Source organism: Plodia interpunctella, chromosome 5 (genome assembly GCF_027563975.2).
Source record: "Plodia interpunctella isolate USDA-ARS_2022_Savannah chromosome 5, ilPloInte3.2, whole genome shotgun sequence".
Taxonomy (NCBI): Eukaryota; Metazoa; Arthropoda; class Insecta; order Lepidoptera; family Pyralidae; genus Plodia; species Plodia interpunctella.
Window position 1 is genome coordinate 3,171,724 of NC_071298.1, and position 22,652 is coordinate 3,194,375.

At 34.5% G+C, this 22,652-nt stretch overlaps 1 protein-coding gene across 2 annotated transcripts in view; it reads right to left on the reverse strand.

Moving 5' to 3' along the window:
- The window catches only part of LOC128669671 (uncharacterized), a 60,780-nt gene that overhangs the window by 21,947 nt on the left and 16,181 nt on the right, over nt 1-22,652 (reverse strand). The gene's annotated exons all lie outside the window — the stretch shown is intronic.

The window sequence follows — 22,652 nt, forward strand, 5'->3', positions numbered from 1 at the left end:
ACATAATATATCTTTTAAATCTTCAGTTTAACGTAATTGCTTAGTGATGTTCGTTATTACTCGTCCCGTGGTAATGACCGAAGTTGGTCTCGGGTCACTGACAGACAAACATTAACCGTCGTCTTGTAATAAAAATGCTTTGAGGTCTCGCCGAAATTATGTCCGCGCCATATGTGGGTGTGAAGTGGATGAGTCCTGCAAAAATGGCCGTAGCGATAAAAAGTACACTTTCAATTTAAATTTGATGATATATCAGAATGTCAACTGCACAATTTTAGAAATACTCTTATTTTTCTTCCGATGTTATATTTCGGCGGCACACTTCATCTTAGCCCTCCATTCATTTCATTGTCGGTTGATCTGCATTCTGCGATTCACTATCGGAGCAATGTTGGGTTTTATGTCATTGCTATATTTACGTTGACTATTCCAACTACTTTCATTGCACTAGTTCGTGGCACGTTCGGATGCATTTGTTCATTTTGCCCGGCCATCTCCGAGCTGCAGTGAAAGGCACTCGCTAGAGGTCACTCCACTAACATTGCTTCCTGCATTTTTATATCATCCGGATATAATGGCGACTGGATTTTATAACTAGATATAGCCTAGCTCTGAGAATGTCTTATGATTTTTGAATAGATAAAAATCAAATGATTGTTGAATAGATAGTAACTTAATCATTTATTATGTGGAAAAAGAATGAGGAGCCAATCAGTGGTATAATAAATGCTAAAGAAAAACAGAATTGTAGTGGTGAATTAATGATTTAACAATAATTCAAATCCAGTGGCATGACTGGTTAATCTCTTCAATTTTGGTAGATATTTATAAAATCTTTGAAATTTTATAGCTAAGCTAGACCCTTTCTATATTTTTCTTTTATCTATGGCTAGTCCATTAGCAGTTATTCTTCAGCAAATATTTAGATAATACTTAGCTAGACCAGAAAAAAAGCAGTGACAAAAGTTACGTCCGGCTTCGAACAAAATAATCATGATATCATCGACACATGCAAACAGCATTTCATTTCGTCATTACAGAAGAATAAATATGTCATCTAACTTATTCTATCTTCAATATCGATGTCATGTAATTTATCCTTCTCATAATTTCAAAAACTAAAATTAATTGAAAAGACATGTTTGACATGGTTTTTACAATATGATTTAATTTGCAGTATAATAATTACTTTTAGTGATAAAATACTTATCGATTATCACTTTACAAATAGGTGCTGTTTACGTGTACATTTTCTTCTCATCCAGTAATAAAAATGCAAATGCTGTCAGCAGGTAAACTGCATCAGACAAATGCCACGTATTTTCCGATTTCTGTATCAAAGTCATACGTTTTAAAAACCCTTTGTGAATCAGTGATTGGAATCGCAATTAAGTAGGTAAATATTTGTTGTAACCTCGGCCGTAGTCACCTGACGTTTCCATGTCAATCTTTCCAGATCTTTTAGAATCACAAACTGGTTGGAGGACAGAGCATCTGCCTTGTGTCGAGGATAGCAGGATGTCACCTATGAAACAGGTTTGGAATGCGTAAGTTATGATATTTTGCCATGCTCATAACGTTGTACCGATGCGGTCATGTGACATTTTATGTCTTTAGAAGGTTGTATTAAATTTAAGTGAAAAAATGAAATATAGATTATTTTAAATATATTTATATTTTATGACAAAAAGTTATAAAAATATGCATGTACTCATTAAGTTTATATTTGTTATTGCGGATTTGTGTAGCAAGGAAAATAATTTTAGTGATTGTGAAATTTTCTACCAAAGTAGGTAGAATGACTTAGATAGAAACTGTGAATGTGACATACAAGCATATGCATTCACATAAAGTACGTAATAAAACGCAATAAAAATAATTGGTCAAAATTGTAAATTGTATTTATTGACTTGATGCCAAGAGCTGATGAGGCACTTATTTGACAAACATCACGTAGAAGCTATAAAAGTTTTGTAAATAGCTTTTAAGGATATTCAATAGGCATCAGTTTGTGCGTCGCGTACTATCAAGGCCAAAGTGTATGCGTTAGCATCTGGCTAGACATACTAATGATTATTATGTCTATGATAATGTTTATGTATACTAATTTATTAGTTAATTATTAGCTAATGTTTGAATTTAAGCATTGTACATCGTACGAGCACTCCTATATTCGGTAAATACAATTTAAAACGACTAAATACATGTGTGTTTCGTGCAACTGTTTCTTCAATAATAGTCATCGTTCCAGTCGTGTAAACCGATCCTTACATCCCTTCTGTGTAAGTAGTGTTTTATTGATGTAAATTATTGTAAGCCTGCCCTTAGCACGCGAAGATGTACGAGCGTTGCAGTCACTGCGCGATATTGGGCAATTCCGATCGTGTCGGTGTTGCGACACAAGGGATCTGCATACAATCACATAGCTGTGTTAGTTCCAGTTTCAATCCAATGATTTTAACAGCACACACTGTTTGTGATATCTTCTACCTGTTTGACATTGATTCACACTTGAATTTGGTTTTTAGCTGCGTTTTTCACAAAATATTGGTTGCGTAATTAATCCATATTGGTCACCAAACGAATTATTATAGCGGTAGTGTCAAAGACTGAATTAAATATCCATCATACATTCAATAAATAAGAGTACGAACATTGTACTGACAATCATGCTAAGTTTATAGTAAAACTAGCATTAAATCTCATCTAGTACTCTATAAAAATGGCACATACTAATATAGATGCAGTTATTAATTTTATGGTTTTTTGGCGATTTATGCGAATTTTAGCGGTTTTATGGTTATGTATTTTAGCTTTTATTTCTATATGCCTCTCTTACTAACAAGAATTTGACAAAGCATTAGATTCACCTGTAATTATCGACGAATTTGAGCCTTTTCCCAAGCTGCGTTGCCGTTGCAAGGCGCGTGGGATCATGCTCAATTGTTCTCAATTTGAACCATTAGAATAGAAACCCACGGTGCCCCCGCGCAGAAAATCCTTTATTGTGACGTGTTTATTGTATTTTGATTTAATTATTCAAAGGTTAAATAACACTGTTACGCAAACTTTGCCTTGGTTTTGCTTTAATACTAATGCAGATATTTCTAGTGGTTGAAGTATCTTTGAAGCGATGCGTTTTATTGGCATAATAAATATAAACCATAAATAAGACCACACACTAATTTTTTTGAATCTATTTTATGTTTTATAAGCAAAGTGTTGTCTTATACAATAATTTGTGAAAGGGTTAGCACGATGGCCATCATATTTTTAAAGCAACATCACATTTAAATATATATTTTTTAAAGATTATTGAAAGCCTATAAAAACTAGAAAGTTTCTGTTCATTCGTTTTTGCGAAAACTGTATTCAATATTGTTGATAAACTGACTTTCAAAAATGAGAATTGCGTCTTTTCTTGCTTTGTTATTGTGCAATTTAAGTACTTAAATTGATTTTTTGTTCAATTGTATCTTGCATCACGGTCATGAACTAACTAGATCGAGCTCTGTGTTTAAAATTGATTATTGAAGTTTATGACTCTAAGGTTATTAATTATATTATTAAATACTATATTATTAAATATTGTCATCGACGTTGATATTTTAAGCCTCAAAAGATTTTTATGTATAATTGGTTTATAGTTAAATTGTATTATTGATTCATACTGGAAATATAAAGAAGTTGAACCTAATCAATACTTGACCATCTGAATTAAATCAGATAACAGAAAAGTGTATTGACGAATTGATGAGATAAATTTAATGAAGGCCTTGGCCAGTGCCAATGTGTGACGATAGTCCAAATCTTTCGACCGTGCCCACGCTCGCCATAGACAATCAAGGGAGTACAGAAGAGTTATACATTAACTAAGCATGAAAAAATAAATCGTCTCAAACATCTTGAGTCATTTTTGGCGGTTATTTCTACGGAGGTAAAAGGAAAAATAAAAGTTTCATTCCGATTGACTGAAAACTGAATGGGATGCATTGAACAAAAATATTTTTTACTCCAAAGTTGGTAAAATTGGCAAGGTCTGGCAGACGCAGGGCTCATCATCGCTTTTATGATGCAATTGGCAAAAAAGTGGCATCACAAACTATATGCTACGTTTCGGCCCGTGCAGCTTTTCATCTTGGTTTGCCAAGATGATGAAGTATCAGTTCCGTAATATATTTATTTTGTGCGCATGAGTATTCATGTCATGACTCATTGGAACTCAAGCCGAACAAGAGAACGCAACGGCAACCTTGACAGCTTTCATATGCCTTTCAGAATTTCGAAGCATTTCCTGACTTGATGCAACCAAAGAGCACCAACATTTGTGCTTGAATGTCGATTGATGAACAACCTTGTGATCAAAGTAAGATAATTTTCAACTTTGGTTTTCATTCAGTTCGTGATACATCCCATATCATAAACTGCTAATTGGGAAAATATGCTTTAGTAGTGGTAGATTCTAATTATCGTTAGATGCCTTGTTTTTCGGTGTAACACTATCTAGGAGGGATTTTTCTTAACGTAATTATCGAACACAGGTTCATTATACCTTACTTGTAATGTGATATAGAGATTAGAATCTAGTCAAGATGAAGATGAAGCTAAGCTACGTATGCATTAATCAGCAAATACATATTTTAACTTTTTTTCAAATATATATTTTAACAAAATACTTTATGCTAAACATCAAAATTAGCGACACAAATACCAAAGATAAACTGAACATCGTCGAATGAACCCTGACCTGTAACAGTTACATGCATTGAAATTTTTGGCGTCGAAGGAAATTTTAGCTTTCTCTGTTCTTGGTGATCTTTGTAAAAGTGATATACAGTTGAAAAATGGAAATGCACATACCGTACTGTAACTGTAACGGCAGGCAGGGTACTAGAGTTGGATAGGAAAGGCCTTATCTTTATTCACTCCACATCAAAATTGACGTGGATACAAATAGAAATCAAAATCTTAATACTAGTTAAGTTTAAGTAACATTGAAGGAGATAAGTTCTAGGGTTTTAAGATAATACGAGTAATAATACCATATAAAATAATCAATTTAGATGTGGAGATCTGGTGCCAACACTAGGCGTCAAAAACACCTGTATAGCAGGTCACCAGGTCCCCCCCACGGAATATGGCACATAGGTATTAAATCTACGAAATGGTACAATAATTAAAAACAGGTTTTGCGTGATAACCCCTGCATTCAGCCCTACGACATTTGGTCTTGGCATCAGTAAGATCGGTATTACTACTGAATGCAGAAGCCAGACATTATACACAAGGCTATGCTATGTACATACTTATAACTATATTTGAATAATAAAAATTCTTTAACACTTAGATTCCAAGAGAAATCGTCGAAAGTAAGGAGTAGTCAAACTAAAGGGTGAAGCATATTCTCTGTTTCTTCATAAGAACAATGTAGAAGCCAGTTCGTAACAATTTTTTTGCATGAAAATTTGGTCAGTGCGACAATAGAAAGTTTAGCATTGAGATTTTTGTATAGAAAATGCCCTATAAAGCCAAAGAATCGATTGGAAAACATAGTATTATATTTTGGAAAAGAGAGTTTAAGTCTGTTGTTACGGCCCAAAATATCAGGATGATAAGTTAATGTTGAGTGAAACTTCAAAACAGTGCTTAAAATAAAAAGTTGTCTCACGGTAAGTACCTGCCATTCATTATATAGGTCAGATGTTGGGTATCGAAAAGGTTTAAATGCACTTACTTTGAGGACTGCTCTTTGAGCTCTTTCGAGTGTTATAAGATTAGTGACAGCAGCTCCGCCCCAAGAGGTTATGCAGTATGTGATAATGGATTGGCATAGAGCCTTATAGGTCATTTTTAGAACTTTCATATCAGCTACAGGGCGAAGTAGTTTAAAAATATATATCAATTTTCTCACTCGAGAGGATAGTAGTGAAATATGTTGTTGAAAGGTCATATTAGAGTCAATTGTAACACCTAAGTATTTAACCGTGGTCACTCTCTCCAAAGCTGGGCAACCACAAGCTAAGGACTCGCAAAGTGGGGACGAGAAGTTATGTGAAAATATCTTATGAGTGCCTGTACTCGGGAGATTAATATTTCTCATACTATAGATCATGTATGATGACTTAGTGGTGTTAAGTGTTAGAATGTTCTCTGCAAGCCATTGATTAACTCTATTTAAGCCTAACTGTGCGGATTTAAATACTTCGGGCCAACTATCTCCAATGAAGACAAGTGCAGTGTCATCAGCAAATGACAGTACGTTACCATTCACAAGCTTAAGGTTTGTAAGGTCATTTATGTATACTAAAAAAAGGCTAGGGCCCAATATGCTGCCCTGCGGGACACCAAAATGTACGGGACAATCAGCACTGACATGGGGACCAATTTTGACAAGTTGATTACGGTCGGTAAGGTAGCTACGAAATAGATTGAGTTGAGTACCACGAACACCCAAGGCTTCTAATTTCGATAAAAGACGTGGTATCGAGACTGAATCAAAAGCCTTGGCGAAGTCTAGGTAGACAGTGAGGCATTTTTGACCCGAGTCCAAAGCATCAGTAATAAGAGAGGTTAAAGTATCGACCGCTTGGGAAGTTGATCGGCCCGTGCGAAAGCCAAATTGATTCTCAGATAATAGATTATTTTTCTCGAGATAATGAATGAGACGTTTATTTAGAATGCGTTCTAGAATTTTTGAAAGTGCGGGTAGTATGGAGATGGGACGGTAGTTTTCCATTTGATCTTTTTTGCCTGCTTTATGTATAGGATAAACTAGTGCAGTTTTAAAAACATTGGGAAAGACACCGTGTTCTATAGAAAGATTGCATATGTGTACAATTGCAGGAGTTAGCTTACTTTTGTGTTTTTTGATAAGAGAAGAAGGAATATTGTCCCATCCCATCGCAGTGTCATCTTTCAAGGAGTCAATCAATTTCATAATCTCATCTTCGTCTGTATAATTGATAACAAGGGATTTAGTCCATATTGGTAGAGTAGTTGAGGGGCTAGTAGGGAGAGGAGGAGGGATCTTTTTAGCTAAAGTTTCACCGACACCCGAGAAGTATGAATTTATTTTGTTGACTGAGTTAAGAGGAGGAGTACCTATTTCTAGAAGTTCTTCAGAGCTCGAATGAGGTTTATGTGAGTTAGTTATCATCCTGATGGATTCCCATATCTTTTTAGGGTTTTTGCCTGCATTGATTAGTAATTGTTTTTCATGTAGGTGTTTTAGTTTTTTTAGCAGAGTTGTCAAAAAGTTGCGGTATCTCTTATAGGTGGTCAAAAGTATGTTATTACTTGGGTTGCGTTTTAATTTTTTATGTAATTTGTCCCTATTACGCATACAGCGCAAAAGTCCCGGTGTGATCCATGGCTTGATTATACTTTTACGTTTAGAGGGTGTTACAAGTTTGGAATTTTTGTCTATGCAATTGGTTAATGAGTTAACTAAGGAGGTGGCAGCAAATTCAGTGTCGTTGGAAGTAAGAACAGGGGTGAGGTCAAGGTTTTCAATGTCACGGGAGAGGGAAGCATAATCAGTCACTAGTTTAGTAACAGGTCTGGTGATGGGTTTGTGATTAGTTGATAGGGCTAACATAATAGGAGCGTGGTCTGTAATGAATGTGTCAAGAACCATAGCTGTAGAAGGCCTTTTGGATTTCACAATGAGGTGGTCTAGACAGGTTAGAGTTGGGACGCGAGTAGGAAAATTATGAGCCGGCAGAAGTTCATGATATGCAAGTAGTTCAAGGTAGTTCGGGCAACGCTCATCAAGATGTTCTTCTATGATATCAATGTTAATATCTCCGACTAAAACAATATTTTGAAAATTTGAGTGTTTCGAGATTAGTGAGTTAAGAGAGTCGAGAAAATTGGATATACTCTTGTAAGATGGTGAACGATAGATTGCAATAATTAAGGTATGATTGCTAATTTTTATAAGAATACAATTTGCATCTGAGAAGGATGGGGTTTCGACTAAAATATTACTCAAAGTTTGTTTCACATAGACTACAACTCCCTCATTTTGATTATTATTGTTGGTGCTATTATAAGAAAGGTATCCATTTAAATGAGGAATATGAGGATTAACTGCTAGCCAGCATTCAGTAAGAACAATGAAGTCCAAATCGTAACCAATTCTAGCCAATAGCACTTCCAGCTGGGGAAGATTAGCAGATACGCTGCGTATATTTTGGGACAAAATAGTCAGTTTATGATTATATTTAGAGAGAATGTTAGATACCGATTCGGGTTTACAATTAAAGGACTCTGAATTTTTGACAGAATCAATATTATTAAGTACTTGTATTACAGAATCGAATTTTGAAAGATATAAGTCAATAGGGGTAAGACTGTGGTAATGTGTAAGAATGGTACAAAACAGGGGAGTTGGCACATTATAAATTTTATTTTGGTGGGCAGATAAGTAAGTAGAGAATTGACAAAGTGGAATAACTTATAGGTAGGGATAAAAATAATGTAGTTAAAGAAATTGCTCAATGCAGGAATATAGACCAAAAAGAGACTTATAAGTAAGTGAAGGTAGTTTAGTAACAGATCAGTAATAACACCAAAAAACTGTAGTAAAATCTTCAAATAAGGAACATTGACCGCTGGATCCGAAGATAGTCATGTAGGAAGATTTATCTTATCTAGGTCGGACTCACACTCAATGCGATATATCGGTCCATTTTCCCTTTGACGGAGATAAACCTTTCCATAGCTCGTCCAACAATATGAGAATCTATTGGCAGCCGCGTAATTTCTAGCTAGGTAGTAAAGTTTTTTCGTTTTGGGAGTCAAAAATTCTGAGACATAAACTGGAGATTGAGGGCCTCCAATACCTAAGGAGCTTGAGTTAAACTTAGTCGTGCCTTTGTTGAAAGTTCTAGCAGCCTTGACTACGTTATTCTTAATAATGACACTATTAAATTCCACGACTAGGGGCTTACGAACACCCGGTTTAGCGCCCGACCTATAAACATCCCTAATGTCAGATGTTTGGATGGGAACAGAGAGGGCAGAGCCGGCATTTTTTATCATTTCAACAAGATGATCTTTTGTTTCCTTGTCTGATTGGGGAACATTCCTCAACTCGATAGAAGAGACTTTAAGGTTACGTTCTAGGGTTTCCACTTTGGCTTCTAGAGTTTGTATATACTCGCGATCCCTCCTCCTTTCGGCTTCAAGAGAGATAATTTTTTGGGACATGTCTTCAAATCTATTGGACATGAATTCCATCGAGCAACGTATGTCTAAGTTTTGGTCTTTAATCTCTTTAAGACTATCAAGCATTGCCCTGTGCTTAGCATCATGGTCACTTTTCCAGGTGGCGAACATGTCCATTAGAAGCTCCTTAAGATCACCTGAGTCGCCTCTGGGCCGTTTAAGACCACGCACTGTAATATTGTCACTTCTCAGGGCTGTATTGGGCGATGTGCCAGTAAGGGAATCATCAACAGCAGAGACATCTGGTAGAGATCCCGTATAAGGGGTTTTAGGGGGAGTACGCTTCATCATATTAAACTAAAAGCTATAGTACCCTATACCGTGCACTGTATACTAAAAACTTTTGAAAAACTTTTATTTCAAGCACTTACCCTGTGCAGGGCAAAAAATTAAAGTTTCACTCAACCAAACCTTCACAATCAATACTTATTGTACTTACGTTTAGGGATGTGGCAGTAACAGTATACTAGGCAAACATAATTCACAAGCCAGTAAAGTACACAAACACAAATTACCAATTCATGTAAGAACTAAAATTATATACTGCCAATATTTGAGTTAAGTTGTTGTCATAGGGATTCTTGTTTATAATAAAATTTATCAAATATACCACCGAATCCGCAATTGAGTACTAGGAAAACATAAGATATTTACAGATGTTCATGCAACACAACACAAGTAATATAGATTAATAGATCTAAAACATACTTAAATCACTGTTATTGTAAATGGAGATACTAGTAATATTTAAAGTTCATAATGAGAAGAGTGGACTGGAATGGAACTGAGGACAACGCCGGGTGTGTAAGTAGTCTTTCACCTGTCACGCACGTTTGGACGGAGTGATGCGATCCGATGTGTACTAGGCGTTCATAACTCAAGCGATGGTCTTCGATTCGCACTGCGATGCACCATTACGTAGGTAGGACAGACGAAGCCGATGCATAGTATGTAATTTCACTCGCACTTACTGCTAACGGTATAGTTGCGTCGCTGTCAGCCGGCGGCGGAACCGTAAGGCAGAGTTGCTCAGGCGCACACCTAATGGGTGCGACAAGGATGAAGATATATTGCGCTGCACCCTCCGCACTGCTGCAGTATGACGAACTTGCGCGGTGATGTGTGTGTGTGTATCGGTATTACTCACTATCTTCCTTTGAGTCGGGTTCCTGCGTGTGCTAAATCGCGTTCACACACAAATGCAGCAGGATGTGGCGTGGAGAGAGGGACAGTCTGTCGAATCCCACAACTTTATGTTCTCCGAATATTCAAAGCGAATTTATTGAGATGAAATTGACACTTTTTTAGAAAAATACAGCAAAATATTTGAGGCACGTCTGCTCATAAGCGAGGTCCGAGGGGAGACAAAACCTATAACTTATAGGCAGCAATAACCTGTCGTTAACTTGACAGTTATGCGGTATTCTGTTGTTTTGATCATTGCAACCGCGGTCTTCAGTTTTATTGACGTTACAAAATGTAACGGTACAAGCTCTCTAGGAAAAGCATTGTTACAGGTATGGATTCCATCGTAGGTAAGATACATCTTATGCTGATTATCTGGGCATAGGTATAACTTTAATTATTATAAAGCTTATTGCAATCAAAGATACATTGATGTACAAGAGGTATCTAATTCCAACATTGGCCGGCCTGCAACTCAACATCGTGTTAGTTAAAGGTAATAAAATAAACCTCATACAGACTTTCTTTGTGTCATTATTGATTATTTTATCTCATATCATATTACTTTGATTGACAAAGAAGAAAATGAAAAAGAGAAAAAAGAGAAATGAAGATATTCGGAATAAGACTAAAAGATGCAAAAGACTTGGCTTAAAATCAAAATTTATTAGATCTCTTTGCCTTTCCACATGGATAAACGAAACAAAAAAAAAATTAGTATTTTCTCTGAATTCGTTCTATAAAGGTATTTAAAGAGTTTCAAATCCCCGTCTCTTAATACATCAGCAGCCATCTTCGTGCCCAGGTTCCGCCTTTTGCTTCTTTTACAACCACCAGTGTACCTGCTATTATTGAGCTTTTAATAATATAGAATCTGTCTGCTCAGACTGATAAAATTAATTATTGCAATAGAACTAAAAGCCGGCCTGGCAATTACATCAGTACTACGCTGCTAACTAATCTATTGAGTAAGGTAATCTACGCTATTGCGTTTATTTGGAATGTTGATAACAATTTAAATGTTTTATCTGTTTGGCTGATCATTTGAATAGACATTCTAACTTGACAAGAAGTTAGACAATGATGTTTTATCTAAAATTCGATGATTGAAAGCCACCAACAATGCACTGAAATACGTTGTGTACGCTGTTTAGGTTAGTAGTACAAAAATATCTATATTTATTTATCATCCTAGTTAAAAATTGTCTAAATCTTAATAAACGGCCCATAGAATATTATAATTATATGATACTACATTTTTATTGGCTAATCCAAATTAACCTGTCCTTGACTTATTTTAGCTTTTCTTTGGGGTGGAAAAATTGAAAATGTAAAATGTCTTCTTTTTCCTGTTCCATAGTTTTAGACGACCGACGGAAAAAGAAGAAATGCATTTTATTTTTTACCCAGGCAACCGTACTATATTTTGACAATAGCAATTCACACTCAGACATGGGCATTGAGATCGTGTGATTGATTATGGCTTTGCTAACGGTCTCGTCGTCTGAAGATTTAGTCGGTAACTGTAAGCTATGGTCAGTGTCAGTGACCAAGTGGGCATGGCAAGTAATGAGTGGAGTAAACGAACTGGGCGTGGGAGTAAGCAAACCAACGATTTTATTGAACTTAAACCCATGGATTTATTTCTAAGTTGTCCTCGCTTGAATTGAGGCAAAATAAATGACCAACTAGGAAGAAACGTTTAATATGTTTTGATTAATTAATATCAAAGTCGAAGTCAATGCGAGAGTGAATAATATCAATGTCGAAGTAATATCAATATGATATAAGAAATTAATTGGGAGAACTACAAATATTGGCATATTCATTTATTTATTAATTTCTTATAATTTTATGATAGTGAAACTAGCAGTGGGAGAAGAAGAAAAGTTCGGTTTAACGTAAATACTCGTATTTAGTGGTCTGTTAGATTATACATAAACTATAGGTAGAATGACTCTGTTTGACGATGGCGAAAAAAATATTCAAAGGCAGAAGATATATGGCACCGTTTATAAAACATGAAACATTTAGAAATAAGTCATTTTTAAAGTCAGTTAAAATGAATGTTTCGGTATGCTGCAATGCCTGCAATGCAAGGCCATGCCAATGAAAACGAGATCTAAGTAGATTAGTCGTGACAAGCTGACAATGTGGCCAGTCTCCAGATTTATTGGCGACTGTCAAACTCGGAGCATTGTGTAGGTATTACATGTAAAATGTATTAATAAATCATTAGGTAATTAAATTTACTTATAAGGAATAGCATCAGTAAAAAATTTAATATTTATTGCTTAAATTGCTGCGATAGTTGAAAAGTACTTTTAAAACTTGGACTTTATATATCATTGGAGTGATGAATCATGAAGATTATTAACTTAAAATCTAGATGTTGATTTGAGATGTTTCAATAAAGCTATGAAAAATCTATTGTCATTACATCAGGGTATAAAAAAAAAATCGAACAAATCAGGGGCGGTGCGCTAGACGACAACAAAAGTTCGTCGTCAGTGTCAAAGAATTTGGGCGCGGAACAAGTCACGCCTGCGAGAAGTCGAGTGTTGCCACTGAACACAATTGAATCGATTATCCCGGAGGTGGGTAAGATTCATCGATTAATTCACGATCACTATCACGTAATCCGATAATTCCGAACAACCTTACTCTGCGCACATAGTTCTTATTTATTTTAAATAACATATACAATATAGAAAGCAAGTACTTAATCCTGATCAATAACAAAAAATTACGTTGAATTGGGAAAATCTTAATTTATTAGATCAAAATGAAAGTACTTTTTAATTTAACGTAACCATTAACCAGTAACCGATTTTAATCAATCGTTAAAACCTGTTACATGTAAACAGTTATATTTAAGGCTCAATTAGCGAACAGTTAAAAATAAAAACGATTAATTGTAACACGATCGAATTGCATAAGGAATCGACATGACATTGATTCGATGTCAGCCTCGAGTTGGTGGCTATCAGCTGCAGCAATCGATTACTTCCGTTTGGCGATTATGACCTTTGATGGAGGGCTTGAGAGGGTTAATTAATTGGTTCTAGGTGATAACGGTCAACAGTTGAGGTCAAAAGTAGAACTCTGAATATACTTACAATATTTTATTTATTATTATGATAGGAAATGGTCTAGAAAGAGTGAGTTTATGCAGACACTTCACTAAATGAAGAAAGATATTGTATTTTGTACTAGAGAACTTGAAAACAGTACCTCATATGAATGGTTTCTGGCACAGCCTTCAATTAAGTATAGTTCCATCGATACAAAAAGCCGTGGTGTGCGCACGTGCGCGTGCGCATCACCGTTACGTCCCGCTCGGAAGTATCGGACGTGCCTCTACAGTCTGCTTCAGACTTAGCAATTGGTTTGCAGACATGAAAGTGACTATCTAATTGAAATAAAAAATCAATGTACAATTGAAAAAGGGCGCGTGATCCGGTGGATTAGTAGACACGGGACATAAAAGCGTCACTTTAAAATCGGATGACGATGCGACTTCTGAAAACGGTAATCACTCCCCCTTACTGCCTACAAGAAGCGGTAAAAATATTTTTTTTAATTTTTCATAGGAAACACTGAAAAATTCACAATAAAAGTAACTGTTTAAAAAAGTAAATATTTTTACTGAACCTTAAGCGCTAGCCATGAGAAAATACGATTAAAGGTAATTGTCTTCACATGCAGTAGTATTTACGAATATCAGGGTAGCTAGAAGATTATTTTTAGGGTGCAAATGTCAAAAACAGAACCCTTATAGTTTCTTCAAGTCCGTCTGCCGTCACAACATTTTATTTTTATGAGATTTGAGTATAATAAAAAAGTTTAATATGAAAAATTACTGTGTTTAAACCGTTTACCTGTGGACGTTTAAATTAATACTTCCAGAAACATAACTGTTAATAATTTATGACATAAAGTAGCACAGCTGTTCTAACAACGTTTATGCAACTGACTCATGTCTATATTAAATATTAGTTTATTATGACACTTTTATAAGTATGGTTATTCTTGTTTTTCCATAAATAAGATAAACTAAGAGCTATTTATATTTATCTAAAATGAATGGTTAAAGCCATTAGGTCATTTTTGAGATAAGCGTGTAATTTGAATATTCTTTAATTTTGTGTTCACTTAAAGAGTCAAAGATTCTTAAACATAACTTAAGCGGTGTTTTCTACAAATTTTTCTTCTCTGTTTAATACCTATATATTTTTGTCCAGTGTTTCACAATCTAAATACGACTTCGACATTCCCGACAACCCCGAAATATCTGTGTGTGCACGCACAGATATTTTGGGGTAATTAACCATAGTAAATAATAAATATAAATGCATTGATACTACATCTGTATGATTTGTCCTAATATATTTATTTATTTATATTTATTTATTTATCTACGAACAACCAATGCACAATCGTAACATTCTTTCCCAATCAGTATTTGTGAAGTAATTTACTTCACAAAAAGTTTTTAATATTTGCGATTACCACGTACTCTGAGGTTGTGGAATGAGCTTCCTGTCATGGTTTTCCCTAGAGACTACAACATAGGGCCCTCAATGCACTGCGCATATGACTCTCTTGTTGTTACTGTCATCTATAGGCTGCGGTGACCACTTTCCATCAGGTGGGATGGGGTGGAATTCGGGGTTCTGTTTGCCTGCTAAATAAAAAATATTGGCTCTGTACAGTCAACAGCACATCAAGTTCACCTGCATGAACCTCTATGACGCGGCAATAGAGGCGAGTTTGCAATGAATTTGGGTAGGTTGACGTACTGTTGACTGTACAAAAGGAGAGTAAAGTCCTAACTATGCACACGTGATATTTAGAGATGGAGAGTGACCGTGGGAGGCAGACGGCCGTGAGACGCCGCCCGAGGCGCTGCGGACTGTGGCGCAGGCGCTGCTGGCTCTAAGCGCTCACAACTTGCTCAGTAATTATGATAGTAAGCGAGCGTCATTTATGTCAAAAGGTTATATTATATATTTACCTATACGTTTACTGTAGAATTTATTAATATATTTTTCTTTTTTTAGATGCACCACCTTGATATTTCTGTTTGTAAGACCGCTATATGGCGTGAAGTCCATCATTTGGATATATTTTTTTAATGTTGTGCAATAAAATCAAAACATTTCTGAATAAATGATTTGATTTTGATTTCATTAAAGCTTTTAATAAAATAAATGAGTACTGTCAATAGTATGTCACCCAAATCCTCTTTCACACACACTAAGTAAATTCAATATAAATTAGCCGCTATTACCTACTACTATAGACATGCTGTTCTCTGTACATTGTATAGCCTAAAGCCTTGTTTTTATTTATTTATTTCCTTCTGAGGTATAGGTATGAGAGTATTTTATAAATGCGTTAGAAACTTAAGCATTCATTTGGAAATCATGAATATTACTTACGAGTGGTAGAATCTTGATCTGATTTGCTTACCTGAAATTAAAATATATAAATTGGTTTTTATAGTTTTAAGATGTCAGTAGATACATACATACAAGGTGCCAAATACCTTGTATAATTTCGCATACATAAAGTGCGCAATAAGTGTGAAAACTCTCAATTAAAAACATACTGTCTACAATTTAGTGACTGTTTATCACACAACTTTGACAAAGTAGAGTAAACATTATTCAAAATTACTCTATTCATTTCGCTTCGCGAACCACAAACATAAGCATTAATTATCACTCAATTATATTTCTCTTTCCTGTCCCAAAAACTGACACCCGTAATTTGGCAGCCTTGTACGCAACAATTCAGCCTCTAAAGCCGTAATGGCACGTTTATCCGGCCTTAAGATCAAATAGACTATCATTACAGTCATTATTTGAAAGCTTACAGAGCCATTCGTCAAATTAACTGCCCGAAATAGCTGTTATATAGCTGAATAGAGAAATTTATATACCGCGGGGCATTACTTGTCGAAATATTAAGACACCTGTATTTCGAATAGTATGACTTTTTATTTTATTAGGTATTTTTGAATTGATAGAGTAAAAGTTTAATCGAGCTATGGGGAACTGCTAGTAAAACCAACATACAGAAAGTACAAAGATTACAAAATAAAATAATTAAAATCCTATATAACTACAAATTTGAAACCCCCACCAATTTATTATACAAAAATACTAAGCTTCTAAATATAAACCAATTGTATAAATATAATACATGTATTTTAATATATAAAATCATTAACAAAAAAATTTACTCTCAATTATAATTTCAAAGTAAAGGATCTACACATAAATATGTAGGGCGTCGTAAACGCGACCTAGTTTTACCCAAAATCAGGACCAAATATGGTAAAAACACTATTACATGCATAGTTATACAATAAACTTCCAAACTCTGTGAAGGAGGCAGTGTCGTTAAATAGTTATAAGAAAAAATTGTTAGAATATATTGTGAGGCAAGAATTCTTATAACTTGGACCACCACCCATAATATTGTATACACACCCATAATCTGCGTGGAGAGTGGAGAGTGGCAGGTCGAGTGCGCGGATTTATTATTCCACCCGCTTTTAAACTAATAAATTTGTTTGTTTTGCATGACATGTAAATATTATACTAACATTAATTTTAAGTTGCTCATGTAAGTGACGTGTTAAGTCTTAATGAGTAATAAAGTTCTTTAAACCGAAAGTTTAAAGTTTAGAATAATTGATAGCATGTATAGGATAACCCTTAGTGTAAAGTTATAAATAAATAAATATATTTAAATCACACAGATTGAGCCCTAAAGTAAATTAGTGCTTTGTGTTGTGACTTTATCTCTTACGGGGTTGTTAGAGCCAAGTTTATAGTACATCGTAGGTTATGTTCATCTAGTTACTTAAATTCAAATGAAATAATAAAAATCCACTAATAAATCAGTCAAATTATATACTTTTAACGCATATATTCGGCATAAATACCTTGATTTTGACCAATTTACTGCAAAAGAAATAACCTAAAGCTTAGCTATAAAGCTTATTTCTGAATATTTTAATACTTTTCTTCTTCTTCGTAACGGCAACCTCTAACCATTAGTAATAGTGATGTCATTTATTGAAAAGTCGTTATAGTTGCATTAAAGATATATTCGCTAATGATGAGCCTTGATAACACGGAGGTCGTGATTCACAATTCACGAATTACAATGAGTCACATGACGCTTCCTTTTATATATTTAGATTACCAAATAAATTGGCAGCTAACTCACTTAAGGTCGAAGGAATAAGGAAGTAGGTGCGCAGTGGATTATATACAGTCTACCGCATGTCACATTACCTCTTGTGACTCTTTATACCATGGCAATAAAGGCGAATTTGTATTGAATTTCAATAGGTTGATTTACATGAAGTTTAAATTTAGAAAAACCCCTTTAGCAAGTCAGTTTCGGAGATTCACAAGTAAGTTTTTAAAAGATTCAGCTGTGATTTTACAGTATTTTTGAAAATGGAACAAATGTTGCTAGACTAGAGACTAAGGATGCGTCACAGAAACCAAAAACACTAGGTATCTCAAATACAATGTTAACAATCAATGTGTTCACGTCCAAATAACTAAGAATGCCGAAAACCGTGCGAAGTGGAGAAGCAAAAGAAACAAAGCGGACCTTGGATTCCAACTTAATGTTTCAGAAAACAACCGGGAAAATGCTCACATGAGAGTGAGAGAGATAATTGTAAATAAAAAATCAAGTCATGTAGATTTCGTTGAAGTATTTTCTATCGGAAAACTCTGGCACGTACATGGTGATCAAATCATACGATCATGCAGATTCATTATCTAATTATTTTGTTAGATTTGGTCCAATTGTAAACATATTCGAATGAATGAAGTGAGCTAATTACTACCTGTTTATTTTCGACATTACACATTTTATTTTTATTTGTTTTATTATACTTAATAACAGAAGTGTGTTCTATTGTTATTCACAGGTCTTAATGGAAATATAATTATATCATCAAATGCTTACGAGATTTTGGCTAAAATGATAGGTAAAGCAATAACAAGAAAGTTGTATGAAAACATTGTGTAATTCAAACTCGGTTCTTAATGTGTGATGAAAATAAAAAAAAAATCCTTCCACTATGAGCGAATTCAGAATTCGAATTTAGTATTACACCAAAAGTTTTGTTTTTAATTTCTAATTTAAAAATAGAATTCTTTTTTCATGTCTATATGCTTTTGTTTTTAGAGATAATCTATTTCGGAATGAACAAAATTAGATTGTCTGGTTATCGCCAATCTCGTAATCTTAGTTAAGCGGGATTTCATCTCCAATACAGCGTAACTCTAGGTCGTTGAACTAAGAACAATCCTCTTAGCAACATAAAGAGATTATATTTTGCGTATTGTGTAGTTTCAAATTGAAATAGACAAAATTGAATATTTTTTACCAATATTACGTGATTCGTAGGGATGGTTTGATGTTGTGATGGCTGTAAGTATGGACGTATTTTGCATAGTTTGTTTACTTTTTAGATAAAATAATATATACGAATTTGATACAATTTTCGTATACGTGTTGGATGAAAACTAGAATACCAAATACATATATAATATACTTTCATATATACTTTCATTATATACTTTCATTATATACTTTCATTCGATTTCTATAAATAATTTAAAAATAGCCGCCATGCGCAATTATTATTCTGTATATCAATTGACATATTATGTAAAATTTCCTCATTAGCTGACTGACCGTGACTGATACATAAGGCATTGATACAAAAATAAATTTGGTACTTATGTAAGTTTCTTGATGAGTGTAGGAGAGCACGAAATTATCACGGGAACTTGAAAACACGGAATTATTTACGCGCGTACGAAGTCACGAGCAATAGTTATTGTAAAATTAGAGATTGAAATATAATTTTAAAAATAAGTTATCGACGTGGCGATTTTCGGTCTATGTTCGAAATATTTAAAGCAAAAAAAAAAAACACGTAACATTCGAACAGATTGGGAAACATCAGTTCGTTCACAGTTAAGTTTCTTTTGTAGTGTTAGTTACTTAATATCCTTAGTTCGTCATGAATCGCAATTCTTTCGACGATTTCCAATAGTTTGTTGGGAATTTATCAACTATGTATTTGACATGCACTACTTACAAAGTCTATTATCATTTCAACCATCAGTTTATCATTTTCTGTCCACCGCTATATACTCTCTCTGTGTATACTTACATTCTCTATTCTGTATTGTAGTAATAATTATATTAATGTTAAAACATATAAGACATATTTTAAATTTCAAGTAAGACAGACTCCAGCTGGAGAAAATATTCTCTGCGACTTTTCTTGACACTTTAAATGTTCTCGATCTTTCTTTCTTAACGAGTGTGTTTATTTTTGTCGCGTAAAGGCAGCTGACATTACTTTTACCACTACCTATCGTCATCTAGTGGCATGTAGTCGCTGTGTAGTAGACTACACAGTTGACTAGCATGTATGCGAGCGTCTAGATTTTCTCGCGATGTTTTTTTGTAGCGGTAACATGCCGGAAGCAAGAGGTGTTCTATGAAAATAAACTATACTATACGTATATAGGTCATATTTTTCATTTACCAACAATAAAATTTGAATCTAGGATCTTTCAATTAAAACTATTTGTATACTATAATAAAATAATTCAATGAAATAAATCATAACAAAACGGATCTAGCTTACCGTGTAATCGATAAGTGTTTATATTCAAACAAACAGACTACCATTTATCTCTCAATCTTGAAACCATTCACCAAACCTTTCTACGATAAACTTGTGTCCAGGCAGTCTAGTGATAGAATAAATTAATTCATTTAGGCAATACAATAAACTATAGCAAGTTTATTGTAGCCTATATAAGTATCCTATGTTTGAACGGGGGTTTTCAACTACATGGGTAACACATTTCATCAAAATCGGTCCAGTGGTTTAGCCGTCAAAGCGGAACAGTGTAAAAATTAGACTTGTAAAATTAGAACTTGGATGCTTAATGGTTGAGAAAGGAAGAAGGGAAGCGCTTTTGAAAACTGTTTGTTTTAAAGTATTATATTTTGTTACCAAACTGTGCTTGTTTAGATTCTATTCATGTTATAGTTTGTAATGAATCTCGATGATAAATCAATTAAAGAATATGTTGTGTATGTTAAGTTAAATACATAGACAAAATCATGGGTGGTTACTAGTGACAAATAAAAAAATCATCTAATATATATTCGATGGTCAATTGGCAAACAAAACAAACAAATAGTCGAACAAACACAGACAATCGATCAAACAAATTGATTGTGTAATACAACAGCTGTGTTTAGTGCATTCTCGCGAGTTATGTAACAGACTTTCTATATGCAATTGTTAAGAATCCGAAGACACTTTGGGGAAGAATCAATTTGCCGAAACGGCCAATAGAATTAATAGCTTTCTTTTACTGTAGAGCGCGTGTATATTTTGTACTAAGAAAAGATCTTACTAATCCATTGATACAGAAAATTATTTCTTTTCCTCCTCTACCTAATTGTTGTTCTTACGGCATAGCAGAGAGTCAATGACCTCTCACCTGCTATTCCTTCTCAAATTAAAAATAATTATGTTTTTGCTAAATATTCGTACATTCATTTCCGATTGGTATCGTACATTCATATGACATGAAAAAAAAATCGGGTCTCAAATCACGCGCTGTTGACAAAAATATCTATAAATACATCGCGTACTTGCATTTAGCAAGTTTCACTATCAGCTGAAGATGTGATGCAAAATATCGTCAGTGAAATCGCAAACAAGGCGACCGGTCGTGTCCACCAAATGTCGAGACAACGGAATAAAATTATGTTGAGTGTGTATGCACCTGATAATTAGGTCTGTACATATAATATTTAATTAACTTTGGCTCCAACGCTCAATGAACTCGAAAGGAAAACGATCAAAGAGGGAGAGAGATAATATTAACATTTAAAAAAAGTATCTATGTATATATATAGTATGTATCTTTAAAACCGCGTCTGAAACGGTTTTCCGACAATTGCTTCGTCTACGAACATCTCGTCGACAGAATGTTTCGACCGACCGACAGAATAGAGGAGACATTTTGTCGGCGTAACGTTCGTAGACGAAGCAATTGTCGGAGAACCGTTTCAAACTCTTAAAACCAAGTTTTGATTTGCGAGCTACGGTCCCATGGTTCAAAAGTCAGGATTCATCGTTGACAAATATGTCAGCGAGGACATGATGGTGCCAGGAAGGATTGTAGCATTCATTCCAAATTTATTCTACCAGTTTATAATCTCTGTACTTCATGTCACCTTTTTAAGTTTTCCTTTATTCAAACTCTCATGAAATATGTATATTTTAAGCTCGATGCTATGTGAGCTGCAGTAAGCGTTGCATATTTGAAAATTGATTAATACATTTCAGTTTCACCTCTAAGCTATCCATAACATACAACGTGGCGACTAGTCGTGATCGTGATCAGCTCATCTGCTACATTATATAAAACATTAGAACATGTCGTAAGTGCATAGGCTACCAGCAATGCAAATATAAATATTGCTATTTCATGTATCTATTACTAACTGTCGCCCGCTGCTCCGCCTGCGACAAAAAGTAGTATGTCTATCTCCACACCAAATATAATTTAATTTAACGTGAAAGAAGGTCAAACAAATATTTCTGTTACGTTTGTAATATGTATAGATTTTTGCTTTTTTTTATATCTGTTGTTATGGGTTCAAAGGACGGGATTGAAATTCTCTGCGACATTTATATAATATCTAGTTACATTAAATATAGATGCATAAATCTCGCACTTTATTTAGCTATTGTGATTGCATTAATACATTCATAATGATTTCTTTAGGACATATTCAGAGGATGCTACATTTCGTTAATAAATGTACGTTTAATACAATTTTCTACAATAAAATGCTGAATGGAACAGTTTTAAAATTAAGATTATTGCCCAGCATACCTACACATACGAGTAGAACACAGCAGGTGTTGTGAGCCACCTGCTTGTAGAATTAATTTTAAAAGCCAGATGAGAATTGTTATTCAAATCTTGCATATTAATGCGAAACATGGTGTGCTTATATATTTCTATATTTGATAAACCATCTTGCAAAAACTAGTTAAATATTGGAATGAATCGGATGGAATTTGGTTCAGTAGGCTTTTGACAAAAGAAGCAGCGGGGCGCAATTTCTTGATTGGAATCGCAAGT